At 34.5% G+C, this 26,245-nt stretch overlaps 1 protein-coding gene across 3 annotated transcripts in view; it reads right to left on the bottom strand.

Annotated features, from left to right (window-relative positions):
• EYA4 (EYA transcriptional coactivator and phosphatase 4) overlaps window positions 1-25,716 on the bottom strand; it is a 287,111-nt gene extending 261,395 nt beyond the window's left edge. Inside the window, exons 1-2 of one of the 3 annotated variants that reach the window (XM_019732792.3) lie at window positions 25,503-25,707; window positions 274-354 (exon numbers count right to left, since the gene is read on the bottom strand). The gene's annotated coding sequence lies outside the window, so the exon portion shown is untranslated. Of the gene's footprint in view, window positions 1-273; window positions 355-25,502 lie in introns of all 3 variants that reach the window. The other 2 variants (XM_019732796.3, XM_019732795.3) reach the window with 2 other exon arrangements.
• Between the last annotated feature and the right edge of the window lie 529 nt (window positions 25,717-26,245).

The following is a 26,245-nucleotide window of genomic DNA, read 5'->3' on the forward strand; positions in this document are numbered from 1 at the left end:
TTTATAAACCTATACATAGGCTTGGTTATGATCTAGCCTAAACTTCTATTCTCTAGCTACAAAACTCTAGTTGCAGAGAATTTCAGTGATTCGCTCATTAATTATTGGGGAAACGGAAGTAGCAACTCTTCTCATGCTGGTTGAAGTTACTGAGCACATAACGTGTTATCGTGCCTGTGAGTGACAAATTTTTAACAGGTATTCTCTGAATATAATATTACTTTTATAAAAGTATACAACTAATTGAGCAATAACATAATTGGCAAAACTCACCCTTTTTATGTCCCCCATTTTTTTCTGTTTTTCAGGTTGATTCTTTGGAGCACCTTGTATTTCCTGGTTAAAATCGGAAACCTGTAAGACAATTCTTTAGTATAGGTTTCCTGTTGTATATAATTCAGAATATTATTACAAAGATGGAATGAATTAAATCCATTTACCATGGTTATCAAATTTCAGGAATCAGGAGAACGCAACCTACTCTCTTTACTAATACTACATACAGAAGTTGGATGTCAATTCAGTGGCAAGTTATAACTGATAAATAAGAATAAACCCGAAGTAGTATATGTGCGTGTAACATTGTTTTTTAGTTTAAAATTTATATTAACTATATTTAGAATAAAGCCAACTTGCATTTACAGTTTTATTTTTAGTACCAAAACACAATTTAAAGATATTCGTGTTTGATAACATGAGTGCTTTAATATTAATATTAGATTACTTTTATATTAATATTAGATTACTTTTCTTAAAACAATGCTAATACATTTTGAGGACATCACTGTGATACTTGACTTAAAAAGACTACTAAACTAAAAATAAAGCATGATACACATGCAACATTCAAGGACTGGCCACACAGGCAGAGGACATAACTGTATGTGGATTTAGGTACCCATTGCTAACAACTGAAAGTATTTCATTTGTATTTTTTAACATCAGAGCATCTCAAATACTTTATTGGGTATTTCATCATAAAACATCATAACCTACGACATACAACTTTTAAAACAATCATTTTTATGCTACAGTTGAAATTTTTGCTGAGAAAAAACTATCAAGTTTTAAGCTAATTTGGGGAGTCTACATATTTTGTGTTTGTATCAATCCTCAGACGAATACGTTAAAAGTAGTTTTCTATTTCCAAATAGCAAACATCACAGCTCATCAAGGCTTATACTCATTTCACAAATTAAACCCACAACGGCATTGTTTACACATTCAGTTCAATATGCAAACAATGCTTCACTGAGGGTTGTATTTCAAAACAAAACAAACAAAAAACTTGCTTTAGTTTCTTTTCATTTCATTGTAACTTTGAAGTGTGTGCTTATACGAAATGGTTAGCTTCTCATGGGCATCAGCAGTCTGTATACCAGGAGTAACTAGCTACATTAACTCCTAGTTTAACTTTACTGCTTATTAAGGAACATACAGATTGTACTTGGGTGCCATTCTTGAGCAAATGTAAAAGACAATGTTTTGTCTCTTCATTTTTTTCAATCTACATTTCACTTAGATTCCTGAAGTCATGAATCAGAAAATCTTTTATTTTAATGTCATTAGCATTTTTGTTAAAGTAATGATGATGAATAATTTTTCATCTTAAGACTCATAGAGTATTATTCAACTCAGTACTTAATGGAATTTTGTACTTTCAAGGACCGTACATGAGTTTGAAAATGAGTGTCTAGGGCTTTCTTTTTGTTTTTAAATTTTACAGAGGGTGCCAAAAAAATGTATACACATTTTAAGAAATGAAAAAACTATTAAAATTGTAATACTCAATATATACTGATAATAAAAGATGAATACAAGTCACATTTGACTTCTGCAATTACAAGAAGTGCTCAAAGTGGTTACCATCAGCATCCAGACACTTCTCATTATGGTGAACTGCTGCTTGAGCAACATTGACCAAAGTGTCCATATGTATACATTTTTTTGGTATCCCTGGTATATGTAATCTGAGATTTGAGATGGCCTAACAAATGAAACAATCATCTCTGCCTAGTAAATTGATCTGCAAATTCCAGTTTTTATTAATAACCCATTGTGACAGATTAATCTACACTTAAAAAAAAAAAGAAAAAACCTTTCTTGCAAAGACTTTTCCCATGTTTTCATATTCTTAACTACTTCTTTATAACTTCATGACCTGATAGACTTCTAGTAAAAGTCCTCTAGAATTTTCTTGTGGGGAAACTAAAGAGCCCCAATCATCTTATAAAATGAAGAAATGAACAAAAATAAAAGCCAACTGCAATTGTCTTTTGTTTCGACTTTCCCAAATCCCATCAGATTTTTCATGGAATATAGTCACCAAAACTATAATCCCATTCCAGGAGCAGATGAACCATAATTCTGGGCAAAGGTACAACTAGTTCTCCGATGCTCCTAGTATATTTCTAAACAATTTCAAGAAAGTAACAAAGTCCTTTGTGATAACCTTACTTTGGCCAATTTCTTCAGAAAATAATCTAATTATAACAGTTATCCCTCTTGGATTGTAACCTATAATTTTAAAGTCATTATTCCAAAGTATCATTGTGGTACTTTTTGCTAAGTCGATTGCCTTGCAGCCCATATTCTGAAAGTCACCTCCATAAAGCTGTTCATACACACAGTCTTAAAACATTCTTCTGTTTACTTGATATTTTACAACCTGGAATGGCTTAATATCACATAAAGATAAGATATTTAACGGAACATTTCTCCCTCTGGATCACCTTCATAAACATTACATACCTACGTATTCTCTATTTAGTACCCAGTTTGATACTAAACCTTAAAAGTGCCATATATCCTATTCTGTTGTCAAGCTAAAAGTCAGTTATTATCTATGCCAAAGCAAAATCTATTATTTAAAATATAATATTTGATTCAGAAATAATTTAGTTCCTAAAACAAATAAAAATGGTTTATATTTCAACATTTATTCATCTCAGCAGTACTTTTTTATGCTAGTTAGATGTAATTTTGCTCATGCAATATGAAATTGAGATCCATCAGTCTACTACAGATTAGACTTTCTCCTCTGGACACTTGAAATATTGACGACCCTGTTGGAAACTGACCTGCTATCTAGTGCCTTAATTGTTTGCATGGATAGGTCATACATTTTGCTCAATAATTGTTCAATTTCATTATTAAGTTCCTTTGAATATATTTAATTCTATGTGGTCTGGTAATTTATTGTCATTGGTGAACATTGAGGGAAGGAGGAGTTGGAGAAGAGGGTGCCTAACTGGTAGGAAGTAGAAGGGGAAGGAAGTAGGGTTAGACGAAGGAGTTACGTGTCGATTCTACTTGCAGTCATAGCTAAGGATGTCCACTTCCCACTCTCAACAACAATCCCTTTGATATCATACATAACCCATAGTCTTTTAGGACCATCTCAGGACCTGGCACATAGTAGGCTTGATACTAATGATATTTCCCTATGTTTCCAAAAAAACCACCTTTCCTGAGATTCGGGGCAGTCAAGATGGCAGCGAGAGTTTTGAGAATTCTACATCACAGAACAAAAAAATTGCTGTTTCTTTACCCTTTAAGTTTAGCACAATCTTTGCTTGAATAACCCCCTCTGAAACCAATGAAAAAGGTTTGTGAAGTAAATACAATAAATGCGTTTGTAGTATTTAAACAAAAGAAAGAAAATTGCTCCATTATACCTCAATCCGAATGGTAATGTGTTCTGGGGTCTCTCTCTCTCTCTCTCTCTCTCTCTCTCTCTCTCTCTCTCTCTCTCTCTCTCTCTCTCTCTCTCTCCTCCTGTCTCTCCTTTCTCTCTTCCTCTCTCTCGCCCTTTGCTTTTATATTACTTTAAGGCAAGTTTCAAATTTAACTAATGTCCCTTAATTGATGTCACATAAATAATAAAGAAAAGGCCAGGAGGACTAAAGAATATGCACAAAGTAGTCAAAGCCTTGACGATATTTTCAGTTTTTCATCAAAACATACAATTTTGAATGTGCTGATTTGTCAAAGAATGACCTTTTGGCTCTGAAAATTATTTTTCCTGTAATGTTAAATGAGTGTCAAGAAATTAATCCTCCCAGCACACTTATAGAAACAATAATAGTATGAGTTGGTTATGAGCTGCTTTGATAGGGTACTGTAAAGCCTGTTCGTCTTTAAAGAGTCCTGGCATTAGGTAACTTTAATTGTTGGTTTCAGATGTCAGTCTCCATCAGAAACATAGCTGGAGACTGATAGGTGTCACTTGGGAAAAAGCATTTTGGATTACTTTGAAGTCAATTGGACTGAACATGAAAATTTCATAGTTAGTGGCAGATTTCTTTTTAAGATATATTTAAGTAAAGTATCACTTAAACCAATTACATTAAAAACTATCCAGAATAAGAAACCTCAAAGGAAAATTCGCCTCAGTGGCAAAGTGTTAATCAAATAAACCAAGAAAACATTCTTCCCAAACCCATAATTTCCATGCTTTGGGTTGTTCTTATTTGCATGCAGCCTCTTTTAACTCTTTCCATTTCATTTCTGAGACTCTTTTGCTTTGAAATAGTTGTTTTAAAAAGTCAGAGAAATAGTAGTGCACACAGGACAAGGGCAAATGGTGTGATGGTTAGGGACAGTGAGCGCACGGTGGGAATTCCATCTGTGCCTGGCTGTGACTGATCCCTCGTGTTTCAGTGGAAAATGTGAGCCTCCCTGGAGGATGCGAGAGCAATGCCTCCTGGTCCTCAGAGTTGTCTCCCTTAGACAGAGGACTTAGGAGGGACTATTTACTCTCTAACGGGTGCAGGAGGACAGTAGGGTATTTTCTCTCAAGGATTAGAATGCTTTGGTTTTGTTTCCTATTAGAAGGTTTACATAAATCAGTTGTTAATTCATTCATGATTCATGGCAGAATTTTAATACCCCTGAATCAAAATGAAAAGTAGCATAATATTAAAGCCCATACATTTCAAATTAGTGAGTAGCCAGGACTGAACAAGTGCTAGACTAAGTACTTTGTAGTGGCATTAAGCGACGAGTTGCTATTTTCCCAAAAAGTAGAAGAAAGAAAATGAAAGAAGAAATAATATGTAATATATCAATTGGTTGACTTCAATGTTTTATCCAAAATTATTTCCACCATATTCTCAGGTTTTCCAGCTCTTGTTTCACTCCTACTTCAGTACGAATAACCTAGTATTAACACCAGGCTAATCACTTCATGCTTTATTCCCCGAATTTTCTCTCTTGGCATTCCTTATAACACCAGTAGACAGCTTCTTCTATTCTGTACTTGAATCACTGGAGAAACTTTTGTCCTGGCCACTTCATGTGTTGTACTGTTGCTGGTACACATACAGAGAAGAGTGGCTGTGGGGTGATTACTCTGTAGCAGACTATCTCCCACCAGGGGACATTTAGGTTTCTCTCACCGTCCAATTGTTGAGCCAGCTACAAACAAACAGTTTTGCCATTCATTTCAGAATTTGAGATACAATACTGAAATATATCAATGGGAACTCTGCAAGAGTGGAAGCTATCATAAACATTTCATAGTCACAGGGTTAGAGGAGTGAAATATATTTTAAGGTGTATGTGCAACTCTTCCTAACAGTGGGGGATAAAACTTTACAGCTTCAGCACCATACCACGTTTTAATTCCCTAGGTTCTTCCCTTTGATACACAGACCAGAGATCATAGCAGAAGAAGCGCTATACTAGAAATCCAGAGCCTTGGATGCCAGGTCCATTCCTGCCACCATTTGTTGTCAGTTAGCTTCTCTGTGCTCAGTTTCCTAATCTGCAGGGAAAAAGGATCCAGCTTAGTGATTATCTTTAAGACCTGCTCCAGCATTAACATGGATTCTGACCCCCACCCCTTTAAGTTGTTTATTTGCCATCCAATGAATAAGCATTTAATTGTTGCCCAATATGAATCCAGGTTGGATGAATTTCTTAGTGACTAAATAAAACTCTTTCCTAACTGAGGCCAGGTCTATAAATGGTAAGTAAATTAAACCAATAGCATAAGGACTGCTCTACTCAGATTTCTTCAGGTTTTCTGTGAAGAGTAACTGAGGGTCAGAGAGCAACTGCGTGCATGGGTCTGGCTGCTAATTTAGCATCAGAGGACTCGTGCTAATCCAGGATAATTACTTTTCAGGTCCAGCTTATCATGGGTGTGTGAATATGGCCATTATTCAGATGGTATCCTGTAACAACTTTCAAGTGATGGGAGGAGGGGAAGACGTGAGTCATATGAGTAGACATACGAAGTATGTAATTACACGTAATGAAAAAAGTATTGGGAAAGTTCAGTTAAAGCCACACAAATATACACTCAGTAGATGTGTTTAATCAAGACTGGGATTGCCCACAGGGCTATATAGCCATTGATAGGTTGACTGATTTGATCTATTAAGAAAATTTGTTTTCTCTCCAAATGTCTCACCTATAGCTCGGTAAAGGATTCCCAACATTCCACCATTAAGAATTGTTTCTTTTGAGTCAAACTAAGATCTGCTTGTTTACATGGACATACCTTTGGATAGGTGGTCCCATAATGCTTTTAAGCAATCTTAGCGGGACTTTCCTTTTCCTAATGTGATAACAAAGTGGACCACACTGTAAGAGTGTATCACACAAGAAAGATGTTTTGAGATGGGTTAGGGAGACAGAGTGAGTGGCTGGGGAAGCACAGGTCTGGGAGAAATGTCACAGTGGAGAAAAATGGAAATCAGGAATGTTCAGGAGGAGAGCCTCAGACACCAGGAGTGAAAAGTGAATAAAAAGGGAAGACAGAAGAATAAGAAAAGATACACATAGTCAACTTCCTGCTCTATTTGGAGCCTGTTGCTGCCTTATGGTTACATCTTGGGTAGTTTTGATGAAATATTGTTTGTGATTATTTTAGCTGAGTATTGAAAGCACTCTATTTACATTTCTACCACTTGGAAACTTGCTTGAGGCAAAGTTTTCTGATTAATTCTGTTCCTTCATAGATTAGAAAAACCACAGGTCAATTGATTGATTTCCCTAAATCTAAATGTAGAGATAAATTCACTTTTCCTAATTTCTGATTCTAGGACGCTCAACGGTTTCTAGAAAGCACAACAGTTATAGGGCAGGTAGGTAAAGAAGAATCATTATCAAAATACTAGCAAAGTTAAAATTACTACAGGTAAGTGCTGTATGTTTACGATCTATGTAGTCATCTTTCTAAAGTACATAGTAATATTAACCAACATTATTGTGTGCTCACCTAAAAAGTAGGTGCTATTTTTAGCCCATTTTTCCAATGAGACAAAAAAAGCAGAGAGAGGTGAAGCCACTTATACAAGCTCAGTCTGCTAAGTAGGAAGCACCACAGAGATTCAAATCGAGGTCCCTGACACCCTGGAGATGGAGTGTTAAACAACTCTGGGAGATGGCTCACTATGGTAGTCGGGTTGGCTCCATACCATGGGGGCCAAAAAACAGGCAAAAATAAAAACAAAAGATAATTATTTGCTGCACTACTTATGGAATTATGTAAAAATACATAGGTTTACAGACTTGGAATCTGAGGTTGAATTGAATCCGGCTGAAATGAAGTTGTCCCTAACCAGCATTCCTGCAGCATCTTTCAAGAAGACTGATGGGCTCACCATTATACAAATTAAAGAAAGAGGTCATTGCCAAAAGTCGGAACGTATAGTAAGCCCATGACTAAGTAAGAAATTTCAGAAAAACGGAAATTACAGCTGACAGCATTACTAATACAGCATTGTTGTTATTCTCTGCAGCACTGCTTGCATTCTTTTAGGAGGAGCACTGACGGGAAAATTCCTCAGACTGGTTCAAATGTTGTGGGCTAATGCATTCTGGGTGCCTCTCAGTGAGGCTGTGCTTTCGGTTACTGTGACCACACATGTAGGATAACATTACCATAGTGGCATCTATGGCAGAGAGACACACCAACTAAAGCTAGGATGTTTATTCCATTCTGCCCTCACTTGTTCTATTTCTCTATTTGTTTTTTGTTCTTCTTTTTTTCCAATTGGGGTTTTGATGTTTGATGTCAACTAAGCAGATTCTCAACTTTGAACCAGATTTTCCTCAGCCCCAATTTAAGATGATCAATAACATAAATGTGTAACTTAGATGATAAATGTCATCCATTTTTTCTAAGGTAGGATATTGGTTTAAATGGTCTGTGTGGCTAAAGACAGGAGTTGTGTCCGTGTGTTCCCTAGAAGTACACTCAGAGGGCTGAGACAAATAGAAATATCACTACATCTAGACATCTTTTCCAGCCTCTCTACACTTTGTTACCTCCATGCTCCCATGATTAGAGTTCCTTTTTAAAATATAATTATGTCTATAAACCATCAAGAAAAAGATAATCTTAGAATACCAGACAAAAGTCTTTAGTATGTACTTTGCAAAAGAAGGTACATAGAAAATCGGTAAACACATGAAGAGATCCTCAATTTCATCATCATCGACATAACACAAATTTAAATTATAGTGAAACATTATTATATACACACAGAAATAACTAAAAGGAAAAGCTAAACAATACCAAGTGTTGGGGAGGATGTGGAAAATACCAAACTCTTAACATTCTGCTACAGGGAGTCTATATCAGTTAACCAATTTGGAAAACTTTTTGAAAAACTAAACCTGAACATATGTGTATCCTATGACCCAGCAATTCCACTCCTAGGTATATATCCACCAGAAATGCAAAGTAATTTTCACCAAAAACAAAACAAAATCAACAAACCAAAAACTATATGAAGAATATTCATGACACTATTCATAATACCGTAAATTGGAAACTACCCAAATGCCAATCAACAATAAAATGAATAAATAAATCGTGGCATATTCATACAATGATATATTATATATACAATGAGAATGATTCACAAACACATGCAACCATATAGAGGAATTTCATAGGCATAACGTTGAGTGAAAGAAGCCAGACACAAAAGCATGCATAGGGTATGATTCAACTCAAGAAAAGTGCGAAGTGGACAATATTTATACTGGTAGACATTAGAATAGTGCAGACTCTCAGGAATACAGAGCTTGGAAAAGGGCTTTTGGGCTGTTGGCAGTGTTGTTTCTTGATCTGGGCACTGGTTACATGTGTGTTCACCTCCACTGAGTCGCGCGCTTATGACTAGTGCACTTTTTCTGAATATATGTTATTCCTTCAATAAAATCATTTTTTTAAAGGGGTGAAGAAATGCATTAAATTGAGTATCACATCAGAGAGGTTGCATTTACCAGATTAGTTAGCAACCTCCTTAAAAAGCAGAGAGGGTGTCTTGATAGGGTGAAACTCAGGACAAGAAAGTTTTGATAGTGGATAGGAAGAAGGCACAAAGTCTGACAGGTTCTGAGTACAGGGCAGCTCACGTTAGGCCCAGATGGAGACCAATTGCATGTGCCACTGCGTCTAGTAGGCAACTTGTGAACACCTTAAAGGGCCTGGATCAGGGCAAGAGCAGCAGGCAATGGAAGAGAAGAGAGGAAGAGGTGCTGGGATATAGAGTGGAAAGCTAGAGGGTAGGAACCTTACAACAAACTTCTCTTATTTCACAATTTACCCAGGACTAGACCTACTCAGAAATAATGTTGATGTTATTCCAAGTGACATAGAGTTTAAAGTTTCCCTAATAATTCAGAACAGTATGTATGCCTTCTCCCTGCAAGCCTTGGTGGTCTTATACAGTCTTTCTTACTTCTTCATTAATAATTCAGTAGGAGAGGGGCTGAGAATGGGGGAGAAGGATGTGGGATTAAATCCATATAGAACATTCGTTCTGTAGAGATTACAGATAGTAAAGGTTTACCAACAGGATTGTGTGTTTTTTACATTAATTTCATGCAACTCAAAATAGTTTCAATACTAAATGCAAGGGCTTAAACTACTAATGTTATTCAAGAGATCATTTTTTAAGACAAACAATTTTATATATTTATTCATTCACTTATTTCATAAATACTTGATGAATTTTTGTCGTATGCCACTATTACGTACTACTTTTTAAACATGTAAGAACTGTGAATGATGGAAACAGTTCCAGGAGTAAATGCCTCAAAGAATTTGAAATTATAACTGTAATATAAATTACAAAAATTTTAAATAAAAGAGTGGCATGCATCCAAAATAGAATGTGTTCTTTAGAATCCTTCTGATGAGTTAAAAAATATGGCAGAGAATCGAGAAATAAGTAAAATAGTATAAAATATCCTGCACTTTAAATTCTATTGAATATGTTTCTAATACCAGTTTAAAATGTTTACTTTTCCCTGTATGTTTAACTGTTCTTACCATGCAAGTATTGAGCCCTTGTAATGAAACTCTTACGGTGTTTATTTTTGTCTATGTGTTGAAATGGCACTATTTCTACAGGCGGAACATGCAGTAGAGTGGTCACTTGTTTTCATCTCATTTTCTGGGACCTGTTACTCTCTTGGGTTGCAACAAAGACCGCAGTTCCCACAGTAGGTTTCAATCTCAGTAGATTCCTTTCTTTCTTTCGGTCAAGGATAGCAAAGATGGCCTCAACCCAAGATCTGCGAAGCTGAGTTAATTAGAGACATTCAACCTCTTTCCTTTCTGAGCGATCAGTTCCTCTTGGCAGTGAAGACTTTGCTTTCGTCTTTCAATAAAAATGTTGCTTAATCTCCATAGGGTTTCAACCCTGATTCCTTTCTCCTTCCTACAGCCAATTTCCCCATTTCATAGTTTGAGACAGAAATATACATCCTGAAATAAACAGGCTGTTTTGAACTTAGGAAATGGAGACTGATCAATTGTTTGTCTGAGGACTTCATCATGTTTTAGAAGAGGGCTAGCCGAACTTTCCTGGGCTAACCTGGCCCTGAGTCTTAGAAGCATTCTTCAGAGATGCTCTGCCCTCCTCTATGTAGGTATCTGCAATTTCAATGAACAGAGATCTGGGACAGAATTCTAAGTAAGATAGAAAATTATGCTTTGAAAGTTATGCATTATTGTGGTTCTGGTTTCATTGGTCATTGAGGCGTTTTTCTTTCAAGATGTGTCATAATGCTCCTCATTTGCTAAAGGGTTAGCTAATCTTCCCCATGACAAAACAAAAAGGATTTATAGATAATGACTAATTCCACTGATAATCAAATACTATAATTCTCTCTAATGATACTTTGTGTGAGGTGTTACATTAATGCTATAGGGGATAATTCTGTTTAAATCTAGACCCATGAAGAGAACTTAATTTCGTTTATGGCTATAGCCAATGCCTTGAGAAAGTTATTTAACCTTCATGTTTTCCTCATCAATGAAATTAAAATAATTCTTCATGATGTCATTTGGGCAATGTTTCAAATAATTGGAATATTATTATAATATAAAGGTTATTGAAAATTAACATTTTCCATGAATTTTCTGTTTCCCTGCAATTTAATCATGAGAAAGTTTTTTTTTGTTTGTTTGTTTTTTTAAATTACAGAATTGTTAAAATTCCCCAAATTTACAGATGGAGAAAACAACTTTTAAGGCAATCTGCCACTTTCAATGTCACCAGGAACTCAATCAGATAATAATTATTGTTCGCCCCCAGAGTTTTTCTTTACACATTGTAGAATGAGAAGCAATTTAAGACTTCCAGAATGGCACAAATTAAACACAGAAATTGCCAATGGTTAAAATGGATTAGAGGTGATTATAATCATCATTATTATTAAGGAACAAAATGAAAATAACTAAAACTATATTAAAGATTGATCTCATATATTCAAACAAAATGGAATGCAACATAATGAAAATAATTCATAATTTAAGAAATATTGTTAATAACTTAATCTCTGAATTCAGTCTACTTGGAAAAACAATCTCCCAGTCTCATGGGGAGACCTGTTAATATCCTTAAAGCCTCAATCAGTTACGATATCTAAAACATGGGTTAATGATGACACCTACCTCATGAGTTAAGTGAAATAATGGGAATTAAACAAGTTAATGCCTGTAAACTATCTAGCACAGTACCTGGTACATAGTCGACACCCAATAAATTATAACTATTTTTATACTGTCATTATTATCATTTTACATACAAAGGATTCTGGTTATTCACTGCAGCTATGTTCTAAAAATTCCTTTCAAACACTGAATTAACAAATACTGAATCATTGCCTTTAGTGGAAATACAGGGTTAGGCTCCAGAAAGCCTGTGGTCACAATATTTTCATCTACTGAACAATATATAATCTGTTTTACATGTGTTTCTGTTTAAAAACACCTTATTTTATATATATTATTGATTCATTAACATTGAACTCAATCAAAAGCACTATAATTTATGCCTAAACAAAGCTTATCTAACACACGTGTCTTCTCCACAAGGCATATTACAACCTTCTTCCACTGGGGAACACTACACAGTATTTCAGCACTACACATGGGGGGCCAGTTTAAACAGCAAAAACACCTACAAAAAGTACAAAAATGTGAAAAACGTCACACTAAATAGACTGTGAAAAGGACACTTGTTCAATCTCAACTGAGTATGTGCACGTTAGGTGACTCAATTTTTTTTGCTGGTCTATGCATGCCCATGTCTGCAAATGATTACAAAAGCCCTGTGAGCATTGATTTTGAGGTTACAAATAAATGTTAGCTAGTAGGTGAACTTGCAAGTACAGAATCCATAAATAGTGAGGATCAACGGTATTGAGCCTTGAAAAATTAAAATTCAGTTTGCTTAGACAAAAGTGTTCAAGAGGGAAGCAAAAGGAAAAGAAGTGGGAGATTTACACTCATGCCAGGAAATGACGGATCTGGTAAGACTTGTTAAGAAGTTAGTCCGTTTTTTAATTAAAATGAGACACAATCACTAGTTTTAAATGGAAGAATATCATGTTTAGATTTGGGTTTTAGAAAGAGTACTGACACCTAGACTAGAAGTGGCACCTCCTAAAATGGCACCTGTACATTGTATACACTCAATATTTACTGAGCAAATTCTAAATGATTGAGTGCAGTATAGGTATTATTTTATTTACTAAATGATTGAGTGCAGTATAGGTATTATTTTATTGGGGCCAGAGGCAGGGCTGGAGGAAGGGAAACGTTGAAATGCTACCTCTATTCAATGTTGTATTGAGGTTTTAGCCAGGGCAATCAGGCAAGAAAATGAAATAAAAGGCATTCAGATTGGAAAAGAAGTAAAACCATCTCTATTTGAAAATGACATGATTTTATATAGAGAAATTCCTAAAGATGCTACTAAAAACTATTAGAACTAATAATTAGTTCCAGCAAGGTTTCATGATACAAGAACAATACACAAAAGCAAATTGTATTTCTATCAAGTAGCAATAAGCAAACCAAAAATAAAACTAAGAAAATAATTCTATTTACAATAGAAAAATAAATAAAATACTTAGGTATAAATTTAGTAAAAAAAAAAAAAAAAAGCACAAAACATATATTCTGAGACAACAAAACATTGTTGAAAGAAATTAAAGACCTAAATAAATGGAAAGATATTCGTATTTATAGATTAAAATACATAATATTGTTAAGATTGCAATAGTCCCCAAATTGATCTAAAGATTCAACATAATCCCTATGAAAATTGCAGCTGTTTAGTTGTTGTTGTTGAAGAAGACAAGCTGATGTTAAAAATCATATGAAAGGCATCTGACCCAGAATAGCCAAAACAATCATGAAAAAAGAGCAAAGTTGGCAGATTCACACTTCCTGGCTTGAAAACTTACTATGAAGCTATAGTAATCAAGACAATGTGCTTTTGGCATAAATATAGACATAAAGACCAATAGAATAGAATTAAGAATCCAGAAATAGACCCTCACATTTATGGTCAGTTGATTTTCAACAAAAGTACCAAGACATTTTAATGGAGGAAGAACAGTCTTTTTAACAAGTGGTACTGGGACAACTGGATACTTCATGCAAACAAATGAAGTTGTACCTCTAACACACCATCTACAAAAATTAACTCAAAATTGATAAAAGATCTAAATGTAAGAGATAAAACTATAAAATTCTGAATTATATACACTGAATTATATACACTATAAAGGAGAAAACAGAGGTGTAAAACTTTGTAACCATGAATTTGTCAATGGTTTATTACATATGATACCAAAAGCCTGCGCAACAGCAGCAGCACAAACATAATCAAAACTAAAAATTGTGCTTCAAAGGACACTATCAAGAAAGAGAAAAGACTACATACAGTATTGGAGAAAATTTGCAAACATATATCTGATAAAGGACTTGTATCTAGAATGTATAAATTACTATTAAAATCGATAATAAAAAGACAAATAACTCAATTAAAAATAGACAAAGGATTTGAGTTAACCGTTCTGTGAAGAAGATATACAAATAGCCAATAAGCACATGAAAAGATGCTTAACATCATTAGCCATAAGAAAAATGCAAATCTAAACCATAACGAGATACCACTTCACACCCATTAAGTTGGCTATAATCAAAGAGGAGGATAATAATAAATGTTGGCAAGGATGTTGAGAAATTGGAACCCTCACACTACAGTGAGAATATAAAATGGTGTAGTTTCTTTGGAAAACAATCTGGTATTTTCTTTAAAAGTTAAACATAGAGATACCCAAGAGAAATGAAAACATGAGTCCATACAAAACTTCTACGTGGATATTGATAGCAGCATTAGTCACAATAGTCAAAAAGTGGAAATAGACCAAATGACTACCAACTGAGGAATAGATAAATAATGTGATATACCCATACAATGGAATATTACTTACCAATAAAAAGTAATGAAGTACTGATAAATGCTGTGATGTAGATGAACCTTGACCACATAATGCTAAATGAAAAAAGCCATTCACAAATGGGGGACTGCATATTTTACGGTTCCATTTACATTTAATGTCTAGAATAGGCAATTCTTCAGAGACAGAACATATATTAGTGGTTTCTAGGGGCTAAGGAGACAGGATGAGGGGCAATGACTGCTAATGAGTATGGGTTGTCTTTTTAGAGTGCTGAAAATGTTTTAGAATTTGATAGTGGTGATGGCTTCATAATTTGTGAATACACTAAAGAAACTTCTGAAGTATATACACTGTAAAGGGTGAATTTTATGATGTGTAAAGCATATCTTTAAAAAATTGTTTTAAATTCTGTAGTATTTCTAATTCCAATCATGATACAGTAATTGCTAAGAGAATTATCTTCCCACTGTTAGACAAAATTTGTATACTTTTAAAGTATTGGGTAATGGCTGACAAAGAACTACTGTCTTTGAGAGAACAGGAAACTGTGAGATGAGCCTCATCTTTTCTATACTTGAGCATATGAAGATGGAACCCAAAGAGTATATAGTAATTTTGTTTAGCTGAAGAGGCAATTATCTGTTTCAGTAGTGCAGAAGAAGGTGAAATTTGAGAGGTAGTTTCCCAGTATTGAGGGAGCTACTCAAAAGGGCGGGGGTAAAAATGGGGCTCCATTGCCTCCTTGGCTGTGGTCTAAACTCTGCATGCACAGGGTAAGACTCCATGAGGCCCAGCAGAGCATAGCTTTTTGTGAGGCAGAGTGGTAAATAAAGATTTCAGAGTTTGCTTTGTGTTGGGAGGGTGGGGGGGGAGGGGAAGGAGGAAGAGAGGGAGGAAAAATGAGGTGAATAACAGAGATACAACTGGATATATTACATAGCAATAGTGGTCATAATCATGAGAAGCTTTAATTTCTCAAGTGATCAACAAAACTAAACATGTCTTATATAATTATTAAGAGTTATTGACAATGTTGATCCATAAAAATTTAAGAAAGATAAAAATTTTTAAATATTATATGGTAGCTGTTAAATACCTACTAATTTCCATATGCAAAACTCATTAACGGTGAGGGACACCACTGCAGAGTGAAAAGGATAAAGAAGGTAAAGTCTAAGCATTTGGTGAAATTCAGTTACCTTGGCAGATTATTTTTTGTGGAGTGATGGGCTGAGAGAGGAGGAGTAACAGGGAAAAGGGAAAGAAATTCTAAGATAATTCATACTCAACAATTTATTCTGTAGAGCAGAATTCTTCCGGAAATATATTTTATCAACAAGATCAGTCTTAATTAGTCCATTCACCTCCGTGACATTCTGGTGTAGAGTCAAACTAGGTACAGTTATACTAAAAGTACTCCTCAATTTTAGAGTAAGAGCTTAATGTCCAGGAAGATGTGAATTAACCAGTTAATATCTTACCCTTGTGTCCTTTCCATTTGAGTAAAGAATACGTCTATCAATTCCAAACATTTATTCACTTATTATCTGAACAAAAAAGTCAATTGGAAACAAGCTCAGGGAAAACATGAGCCTGCTCTTATCACATTAACAAGTGATTTTAAAAATTGTTTTAACCTTGTAGTACGTGGTTAGTCATCACTATGTGCACCACTAACTCAAACTAGATACTTGTTCTTTTGCCAAATAATGTCACTTTTAATGTGTGCAAATATCAATATCACAGTGAAATTCAGGACCTAAATTCTGACAAGGTGTGACCACATGCATGGTAATGAAATTTCATCTGTTCCCTTAAAATTTCTCCTCTAAAGATGCTTTATTTTAGGAGAAATGGAACCCATTTAAGTTTAAAATATCCATTCAAGAGAGCTATGAAAAAATAAACTGTACTGAAAATATTCTAGCTTTAAGTATATATGGATTTGTTATTCACTGTAACTCATTGGTAATGTTTTCTAAGGGACTAAATTTTTAATACATTATGTATGAGAAAGCAAAGTTTCACTGTGTTGTATATTAGGTTAAACCCTTTAAAATAAATACTAGACAGTGAAATTCATCACAATATGCCTCCATTTAACATTTTCCTGCAGCTAATGTTCATTTTTTAAAGGGCTGGCAAAGGGCCCAAAGGGGATCATGTAACACTGAAGAAAAAAAATCCCAGATCCCTGGAAAACATTATAGAGACATTCCAGTGTATTTAATTTTTTTTAAATGATATTTGTCAAATTGTTAGCCATCTATTAGACTGAGCACTCTGTGAATATACCACCATTTTAAACTGTTGATAATACATCTTATTGGCCTTCCCACTAGCCAAGAGTTCCTGGTAAAATATTTTCCTACCACATAACCCACCAGTCATCAACCATGTCAAACAACATTTTCAATTTGGATAATGAAATTCTACTTTGACTATACTCAATAAATAACCAAGAGATATATAATGTTAACCATATAATATTTTAAGCATATTTATATCAAGCTATATAACATATAGGAACTTAAGGCAAAACATTTATATTGATCTCACATACATAAATCTATTAACTACTATGTTTTACAAATGTATAATTTTTAACCCAGCCTTATCCAGAATGGAATCCAATTGCATATATGTATTTAAAGACAAGGAACATAAGTCTGCTTTGAAAATATCAAATAAATTAACTTAAGCCCTGCTCTCTTTGATAGCTAGATAAATATACAAAATATACACAATATGGAATTTGCCATTTTAATCATGTTAAGTGTACAGTTCAGTTGCATTAAATACATTCAGTTATTGTGCAACCGTTACCATGATCTATCTCCAAAACCTTCTATATCTTCCTAAACTAAAACTCTGTACCTGTTAAGCAATAACTCCTCATTACCCACTCCTGCCTGTACCAAAAAGTACGTTCTATTTCTTGTCTCTATCAGTTTGATTAATCTAGATACCTCATATAAGTGGAATCATACAATATTTGCCCTTTTGTGACTGACTTATTTCACTTAGTATAATTATCTTCAGGGTTCATCCATGTTGTAGCATGTGTCATAATTTTCTTTCCTTTTAAGGCTGGATAATGCATGTACCATATTTTGTTTATTCATTTATTCATTCATGAACACTTGTGTTGCTTCTATCTTTTGACTATTTTGAATAATGTTGCTATGAACATAGGAGTACAAACATCTATTCAAGTCCCCACTTTCAATTATTTTGACTATATAGCCAGAAGTGAAATTTCTGAGTTCTTTTGCAATATATTTTAATAAGTTCTTGATCTACCTATGAGCTTATTTCATATTTGAAAGATGGTTGTTGCTGTTTTGAGGGACACAGTGTCACCATAATCTCTCCTGGAATTTTCATTATCAATACTTTTCCTTTCCATGTCCTTGCCCTGGAAAGGTTGACACAGTTTCTTACAGAACAATGGAAAGAGGTTTCTTAAGATGGTCTACCACTCTTGACCTGTTTATAAATTCTGAATATTCATTTTGCTTAAGGGACTTAAATTTTCACTTTTGAAGGATCAAAGCTGGAACAAACTTGGTAAAAAACCCAAAACATGTTATTCATATCCCAGCCTTCATGTAGAACCTCATCCTGATTCATTGTAACTCTCTTCTGTTGCAGATCTATAAAACTTCAAAGCCTTCTTCATCAATCTCTTCCTATGTACAAGTCTCTCTCAAGAGACCATTCTTCATATCAAACGAAATCTAACTGTGCTGTTACTCTTCCTACTCTCTCCTTTGTCAGCCTCTCTATTCACTCTTTTCCAACTGAATTCCACATTGTTCTCAAATTATACACACTGATTTTTGGAAATTCAGCATTAAGTGTCATCTCTTCCTAGAAGCCCTTCGTGATATGCCAGGATGATTACAATTTCCTTGTGTAAAAAGTAGAGGGAAAATTTCCTTCCTCCATTGATTTGTTGTGAGAATTCAATGTGAAAAGATATGCTCAAGCACTCTCCTAGACACATAGTAAGTTCTCAATTAATATTGGTTGTTGTTACTAAAGAAACAAAATTTAATAGAGGATAAAAAAAGTTGCTTTATATCTTTATATTAAAATTTCTTACGTGTAAAAATCATTATTTTACCATTTAGCTGAACCTTGTTTTTGTTTTGTTTTCTTATAATTCTTACTTTCTTACCTTTTACTCATCCTAAGCGCTCTTCCCTAAATTTTTAGCAAGTTATCTTCATCTATTTCAGGAATACAGCCCTAAGCTAGAGGTGATTTTGAAGTCTGAAAATGAAAAATGTTAAACACAATTGGAGATAGGAAGAGGAGAGATGCTAATTTAATATTATAAAACTGTGTTCCATCTTTATGATGATTGTTCTCATAACCTGTTGAGCTAGTACTATGTTTTTCTTAGCCATTTTTGAGTCACAGATCCCCTTTGCAAATATGATGAAAAGGATGGATTGTCTCCTGCCTCCCCAAAAATGTACATGCATGATTTTACACTAAAATTTGGTGGATGTGTGGACCCCCTCTGAAGAGTACATAGTACTCCCTCAGGAGAGTACATAGTTCCCAGATTAACAGTGAGTATTGTGAAATATAAACAGAGTAAATCTCAATTCTTCTATTTTCGTCTGAAATACACCTCAGGTTTTTTTGTCCCAATATTTTTATCTCATTCTACTACCTTCCTGTCTACACCTCTTTATTGTTTTCCAGTGGTTAGACCAAGACTGATTTAGCCAAATACACCAGACGCCATAGAGATCAACTGAGCAAACATGGCAGGGGATTATGTCGGTATATAGGATAAATCATTATCTCGCTTTCCTCACATTTGTAGAACCAGTGTTAGGAAACTCCTCTTCAGGTACAAAGATAACACAGTAAAAAATATACATTAAATTCCTTAGTGTGTTTAAAAATTCTAAAACATAGAAAAATTAAAAGTTCTGAATTCATGTAATAGTTTACAAAATGTGCTTCAGTCCTGTTTCCTTCTAAAAATAGTTTTTATAAGACTACAGAAAACTTTGAACTAATCTGGAAAATTCTGTAATTTTTTTGTGAGCTGTTAAAATAAATTGGATAACAATTTAATTAAGGTAGACTAAATTTGATTCATCCAAGGGCTTTTACATCAGTGAATGAGATTATTTTCTAGTCTGTAATAGTCTTATGCATATGTTTACAGGTAATCTCTTTCATTTGATAGCAAAAACTAATACCATTGAGAACAGAGGAAACAAACAGGACAAAGTTTCCCCCCATGATGAGCAAAGCAATTTAATTCTAAATCAAATACATTGATTACCAAAATGTCCTAACAATGCCATCCTATGGTGCTTAATTTTAACTTTGGTCTATACTAAATGCAGCTTGAACTTCTACTTGATAATTGACCTTATTACATTATATTTGACTGGCTATGCCTTATTGTTCAATACTCAGGAGGTCCTCCAAGAAGTGCATGCAACTGGTCAACCATCCCTATTTATCTACTTGTGCAGATTCAGTAGTTGTAAGTTCTGCTGTGCTGTGTGTCATCAGCAACCTGTCAAATGACACCAATACCCCTGAGGAATAGACATTTAACACTGTTAGAGACTCAAAGTATCATTGACTAGAAAAACTTGACAACATGAATGAGAATTTAAGGAGATTGCTTCCAGTCAAGTTGTGGAATAATTGATGGATTGATGGAAAAGAAGAAAAAGAGGGATTAAACTGCAAATGCTTAGAAAACATCTAATTTCACCTGCTTATTCTATAAATGAAAACACGAAGTAACTGATTACTTTTAGATTAGGACTGGGGACATGATTTAGGCAGAAATTCAGTCATTTGAGATTCAAGAAACCCAAATTCCAGACTTAAATTTCCCATTAATATTGGGCAAGATAGTTTTTTGTGTGTGTTTCAGTTGCCACAAATGTTAAATGAGAAGGTTGGGTTAGAATTCCACGATGCTAATCTCTAACTAGGCTATTATAATTTCCAGACTAATTCTATTTCTTCTGAACATTTATATTCTAAATATGAGCATAGTAAATGTTGATCTTTACTATCAAGTTAATGTCCGGAAGCCGTGGTTATAATAATAATTATGATTGTTACTCAATTAGTATTAACTATGTTGGGACAGATAATCTAATTTGTCCTTTAAAATATATTAGATTTAAGTTATACTTTTTAAAGTTATTAAGAAAATTTTATTTTTTCATTCTAACAATAGATACAATTATTTATTTTTAAAAATACGTTAAGCAGTTACTATAATGCACATTTGCGGGTTCTGGAGATATACCAGTAAACAGTATAGAAAAGGACCCTGTTCTCAAGAATAGAGCACTGAGAATGTTTAAATAAAAAAAAATTTTAAAAAAAGATAATCTCAGAGTGTGATGATTTTTTTTTCCAAGAAATAAAACAATTATTTTTACAGAAAATAATTGGGCGATATGGCTATGGGTAGGAAGATGTTGCTGTACAATGGATTGTCACTTCTAAAAGGGAGATACTTGGCTAAGGCACACATCATGAGAAGAAATCAGTTATGCTGAGAGGCACAGAGAAAGGAAGGTGCAAAAGTCATGCAGTAGGAATGTGCTTGCCCTTTAAGGAACAGAAAGAAGGCCAGTCTAGCATGATATGGGGTGAAGGCTGAGGCTCAGGCAAGGGCCAGCTTGGAGAACAAGTTAAGACTTTCCACCAAAATATACATCTGCAACAACTAAGAGCCTTTAAACATTAATATAAATGCATTCAAGGGGAATTTTGCTTAAAACCTAAATTGACTATAGATATCCCCACCTTCTGTGGGGTATGAGTATGGGGAGCATGTCACTCACTAGCATGTGTGAGTGTGTGTTGGTTTGGGTGTGTGGCTTGGACAGGAATATTTCTTAAGAGTGGAGTCAAACTTTTCTACACTCCTCACTTCCCCTTGTAGAGACTGGCAAAGGAAAGAGAATGGGCAATACTAGAAGTAGATGTTTAGAAGTACACTTCCTATGTCTTGGAAACTCAGAGCTGAGTTTGGGATTGTTTAGACAAAGGGAATTAATCTTACAAAGGAGAAGAGGGTGTTTAGTTCATGTGATACATGGCTGCAGGGGCCAACATACTTTTAAGTAGAGAAATGACCAAAATTCAAAATTTTGTGCAATTACTATGCAAACTGCTTCAGTCTCACCAAACTTTCTATAAAGTCAGCTACACTGAAAGACATTTTTTGTGAGATTTTTTTGAAGGAATCAAGGAAAAGATCAAAGTTCCATATTTGAATGGAAGCAAAGCAGAAAGGATAAAATTGATACAGGAGTGAGACTCAGAATAATGTGAAATCTGGAACTTGAGGCCAGAAGAGACCATGAAAACATGTGTCCTCCGGGAAAGCATACAAATTTTAGGAAGAACATGGGATGGGTGACTTGAGCTGCCATATAGTTATTTATTTGTGCATTTGTTCTCAACACTATGAAGTCTCCTAAAGAAAAAGAAAGCAATTGAAGGAAAGAGAGAGAGACTGACTTCTTTCTTAGAAACTGTAAGCATCCATGATGCTAAAAATTTCAATTGGTGAGAAAAAAAGCAAGTTAGTAGTTTAATACAGAGTTGTCAAAATAATTGGCTGATTGGTAAGTTTTTCACTTCTTAACCAGTTGCTTTGGCATAATATAGGCACAGCTCAAAAATAAATAAGAGTAGAACCACATTCACTTTATTCCAAATTCTGAGAAATTCATAAACATGTTTTTAGTTTTATCAGCAAGAATCCATGTGAATGACTTGTCCATTTGCTCTGGGATTCTGGAGTTTTAAGTGGGCCAGAGTTTTGAAGTGTTGAAAGATATTATAAAGCACTTACAAGTATTCAGCTAGTCAGACTGCTCAATTAGCTGAACATTTATAACCTCAAAATTTTGACAGAGCATGATTCATGTAGGAACAACCCCTTGGACAACAGATGGCTTTATTGTAGGTATGCTTGAGAGAAAGCATACAAAGTAATGTGATTTAAAGAAAATAAAAATGGAACATGTAGAGAAAGTAAAATTGAACTTAGGAGATGGATTGTACTCTAAAGAAAAGGAAATTATTAAAAAATTTAGCTGATATATTTTTAATGATAGGATTTTAAAATTTGTTTTACTTAATGTTCAAGACATTCATTTATGGGACACACCATGAAAACAAAAAAGACCATAACTAATATCTGGTTACTATCTAGGCAACCCATACAAACTCATATTACAAATCTAAATTAAGTATTTAGAAAAAATAAAAATAACAGGGTTTGGGGAGTAAGAACCAAAATGTCAACTAAAAACCTAAATCCACAGCATTTTAGCTTCCTTTTTTTCCCTCTCTCTTTTTTTTTTTTTTTTTTAACTGTAGCTATGGGCTGCTTATATTCTCAAGAGTATTCTGGAGAAATATTAATTTAAAGGTATATTTTAGAATAAATATTTTTACCACTAAGACATATCAAATTTTAATTAAGAGAATTTCATCAGTTTCCAAAGGAGAAGCAAAAGGTGATGCATCCATCTAAATAAAAATATACACTTTCAGGTGTGTGCAGTTTTGGGGTTTTTTGTTTGTTTGTTTTTTGTTTTCTAAACGGAAGTAAATATTACATAGCAATTTACTTTGGAGAAAAACATCAGATTCTAAAGCATGCTTTACTTGTATCCATAGAACAAACACTAAATTTCCTTCTCATTTGGAGCCTATTATGCACATATTATATTGGTTCAAGTTTTTTTTTTCCTTTATATTTTCTTTTATTTATTTATTTTTTAACTTCCTAGGAGCACAAAGCTACTCATATTACCAGGGGAAAAAAATAAAAAGCATGTAACAAGAAGCAAGTAAACAATTTTTACCAGAGGAAGGGGAGGGGGAGGGGGGGAGAAGTACCTCAAACAAAAGAGAGACAGAGAGAGACAGAGAGAGAGAGAGAGAGAGAGAGAGAGAGAGAGAGAGAGAGAGAAAAGGAAGGAAGGAAGGAAGGAAGGAAGGAAGGAAGGAAGGAAGGAAGGAAGGAAGGAAGGAAGGAAGGAAGGAAGGAAGGAGAAAGAAAGACCTATATTATATTATGGAGACTTCTCCCCAACGAGGAGCTGCAAACATTTCCCTAGGATCATGTGAAACAACCTCACGACAGCATGCGAGATCTAAAGAACGGATAGTGGTATCCTTGTGCCTTGAAATATTTTTAGGAGAAAAGGTACCCCACGCCAGAGAAAAGTACTACCACGGAGTAACTTTTCTTCTCCTCCGAATCCTGCAGTCCCGAGGACGTGAATCACAGCCTCACCCGGGATCAGCTCTTAGGGTGTCCAGCGCCAGTCTGAGACTTGTCTCCTGGCCCCCAAACCCATTCCAACTCCCTCTGGACTCATCAGGGAGGTGTGCAGGTCTCTCGTGCCTCTGACCGTGCTCACCGCAGAGGAGTCCTGACCACTTAGAAGAGCATGCCCATCTGTGGTTCAGAAGAACCAGGAGCAGTATTTGTGGGTGATTAGATTCTCCACGCTTACTGCTCCCATCTTATATGTGGACAACCAGAGTTATCATGGAGCATTCTGTCTGACCGTACGGAATTAGCAATAGGTGAAAACAGAACACAGTCCTTCAAATCAGCACTCATTACCCCCTCACAACTGCTGCTTAATAATTAAAGACTTAATAAAGTAGTATTTCTGCTTATCAACTTTTCTAAAATAAATATAAAAAAATATAACAATGAAAAACCAGTAAGGAAACAAAAACGAATTCGTTTGTGCTTTATTCCCCTTTACTTATTTAGTCATTTCCCCCTTAACACTATTAAGCAAGAAGCAAGTTTTATAGACTGGAATAGAACTAATTTTTGACCATTGTTTATACAAACTGTAAATGTACACTTTAACATTCTTATGCTTATTTGACGCTCATTACAACTCTGTAGAGTAGATTGTTACTTTTATTATCCTCAGTTTACCTGAAGTTCAAAGAAAATAATTTATCAAAAAATCAAACTGCTGATACAGACTACAGTCAATATTTAAATACAGCACTCCTGACCCTAAATTACGTTTGATTTTCTTTAATTATGCACCTTTAACTCTAATAAATTTAAATAAATGTTTTTTCAAAACATAATTTATTTCAAAACCTGTTATCTACCCAATGGGGACATATTCTAAAAGTATAATTCTTGAGTAATTTCAAGAAAGATCTTATAAAAGCGTATCCATGCTCTAAAGATCATTGTTTGCAGATATACATTTATACGTTATCCAATGTTCATAATTTAAATGACCCAATAAATCAAAAGAGAATATCATATTTCAATATCTTAGACATTCACTGTTAACTCCTTAAACCTTTCCTTTATACATTCTTTTTTCTTTCGTATAGTTTGAACAATGAGAAAACTTGTTAGGAAATTTAGGTGTTACAAGCAAAACTGAATTAAAAGAGGAAATCAGGAGCAAGAGGGAAAGAGAAGTCTAAAAATAATAGTAGGGTTTTTGTGGGTTTTTTTAATTAATCATGATGATTTAGTTGAGAAAAAAATTAAATACGGTGCTCTGTGGGCACACAAAGCATTTATTTATATAAGAATGAGTTTAAATTGGCATTGGCTATAAATGTTGCCCATAAATGAAGTTTTATATTAAAACAAAACAAATGCAACACACATTATTACTGATAGAAAATACAACTAAAATGCAGAACAGTTCATTAGCAAGCATGGACTATTTCCACAAATTACTTACAAGGACAAGTTAAGCCCTATCAAGGCTTCTGCAGTCTGCTTCTATGTGAGACACTCCTTGTCACTGTATAGATTTTTTTGCCCTTCTGCTAAATGCTCCATGACTTTCTTGGCAAGACTGAATATAAGCTTTTCTTATCAAATATCAGAACTCTCATAATAATGATTTTTAAGATCATCCAAATTAATGACAACTTCAAGTAGTGACACAGACTAAAATAGAAAGAGCTGCTGGTGATCTAAAACTACTCACAGCATGTCCCAGCGGGTACTTGGACAGGAGCACATGTCACTTAAAAAAAGCACATAACCCTTTAGACCCAACAGTCAATTAGGCATTGGTAGAAATGTCAGCCATAAGTATGAGAGGCCTTTCAATTATTTACATATAATTTTCCTCTAATTAGTGAGAACTGATTTTAATTTTCCCCCTTTCTTTTCTCAAACAGAACCATATGGGATCAAGTTTAGAGGGCAGTTGCTTCATTAAAGAAAGCAACTTTAGAAAGAAAAAGAGAGAGAGAAAAAGATATTGAGAGAGAGTTTTGTTGTCAATCAGACTTAATGATTCTTAGAGAGATGGGGTGAATAAAATGCCTATCAGCATAGCAGTCTTTAAAGATTTGTAAGGAACTTTGCTAGGGGCTGTGCTGATGATGTAAAACAGTAAGACATTGTCAGAAGCGCCTGGCAAACAAAGTACAAAAATAATCAGTCTGGTGTCCCAAGCTACTGATACCTAGG

Source organism: Rhinolophus sinicus, chromosome 2 (genome assembly GCF_057876585.1).
Source record: "Rhinolophus sinicus isolate RSI-liver-muscle chromosome 2, RSI-T2T, whole genome shotgun sequence".
In the NCBI taxonomy this organism is placed as follows: domain Eukaryota; kingdom Metazoa; phylum Chordata; class Mammalia; order Chiroptera; family Rhinolophidae; genus Rhinolophus; species Rhinolophus sinicus.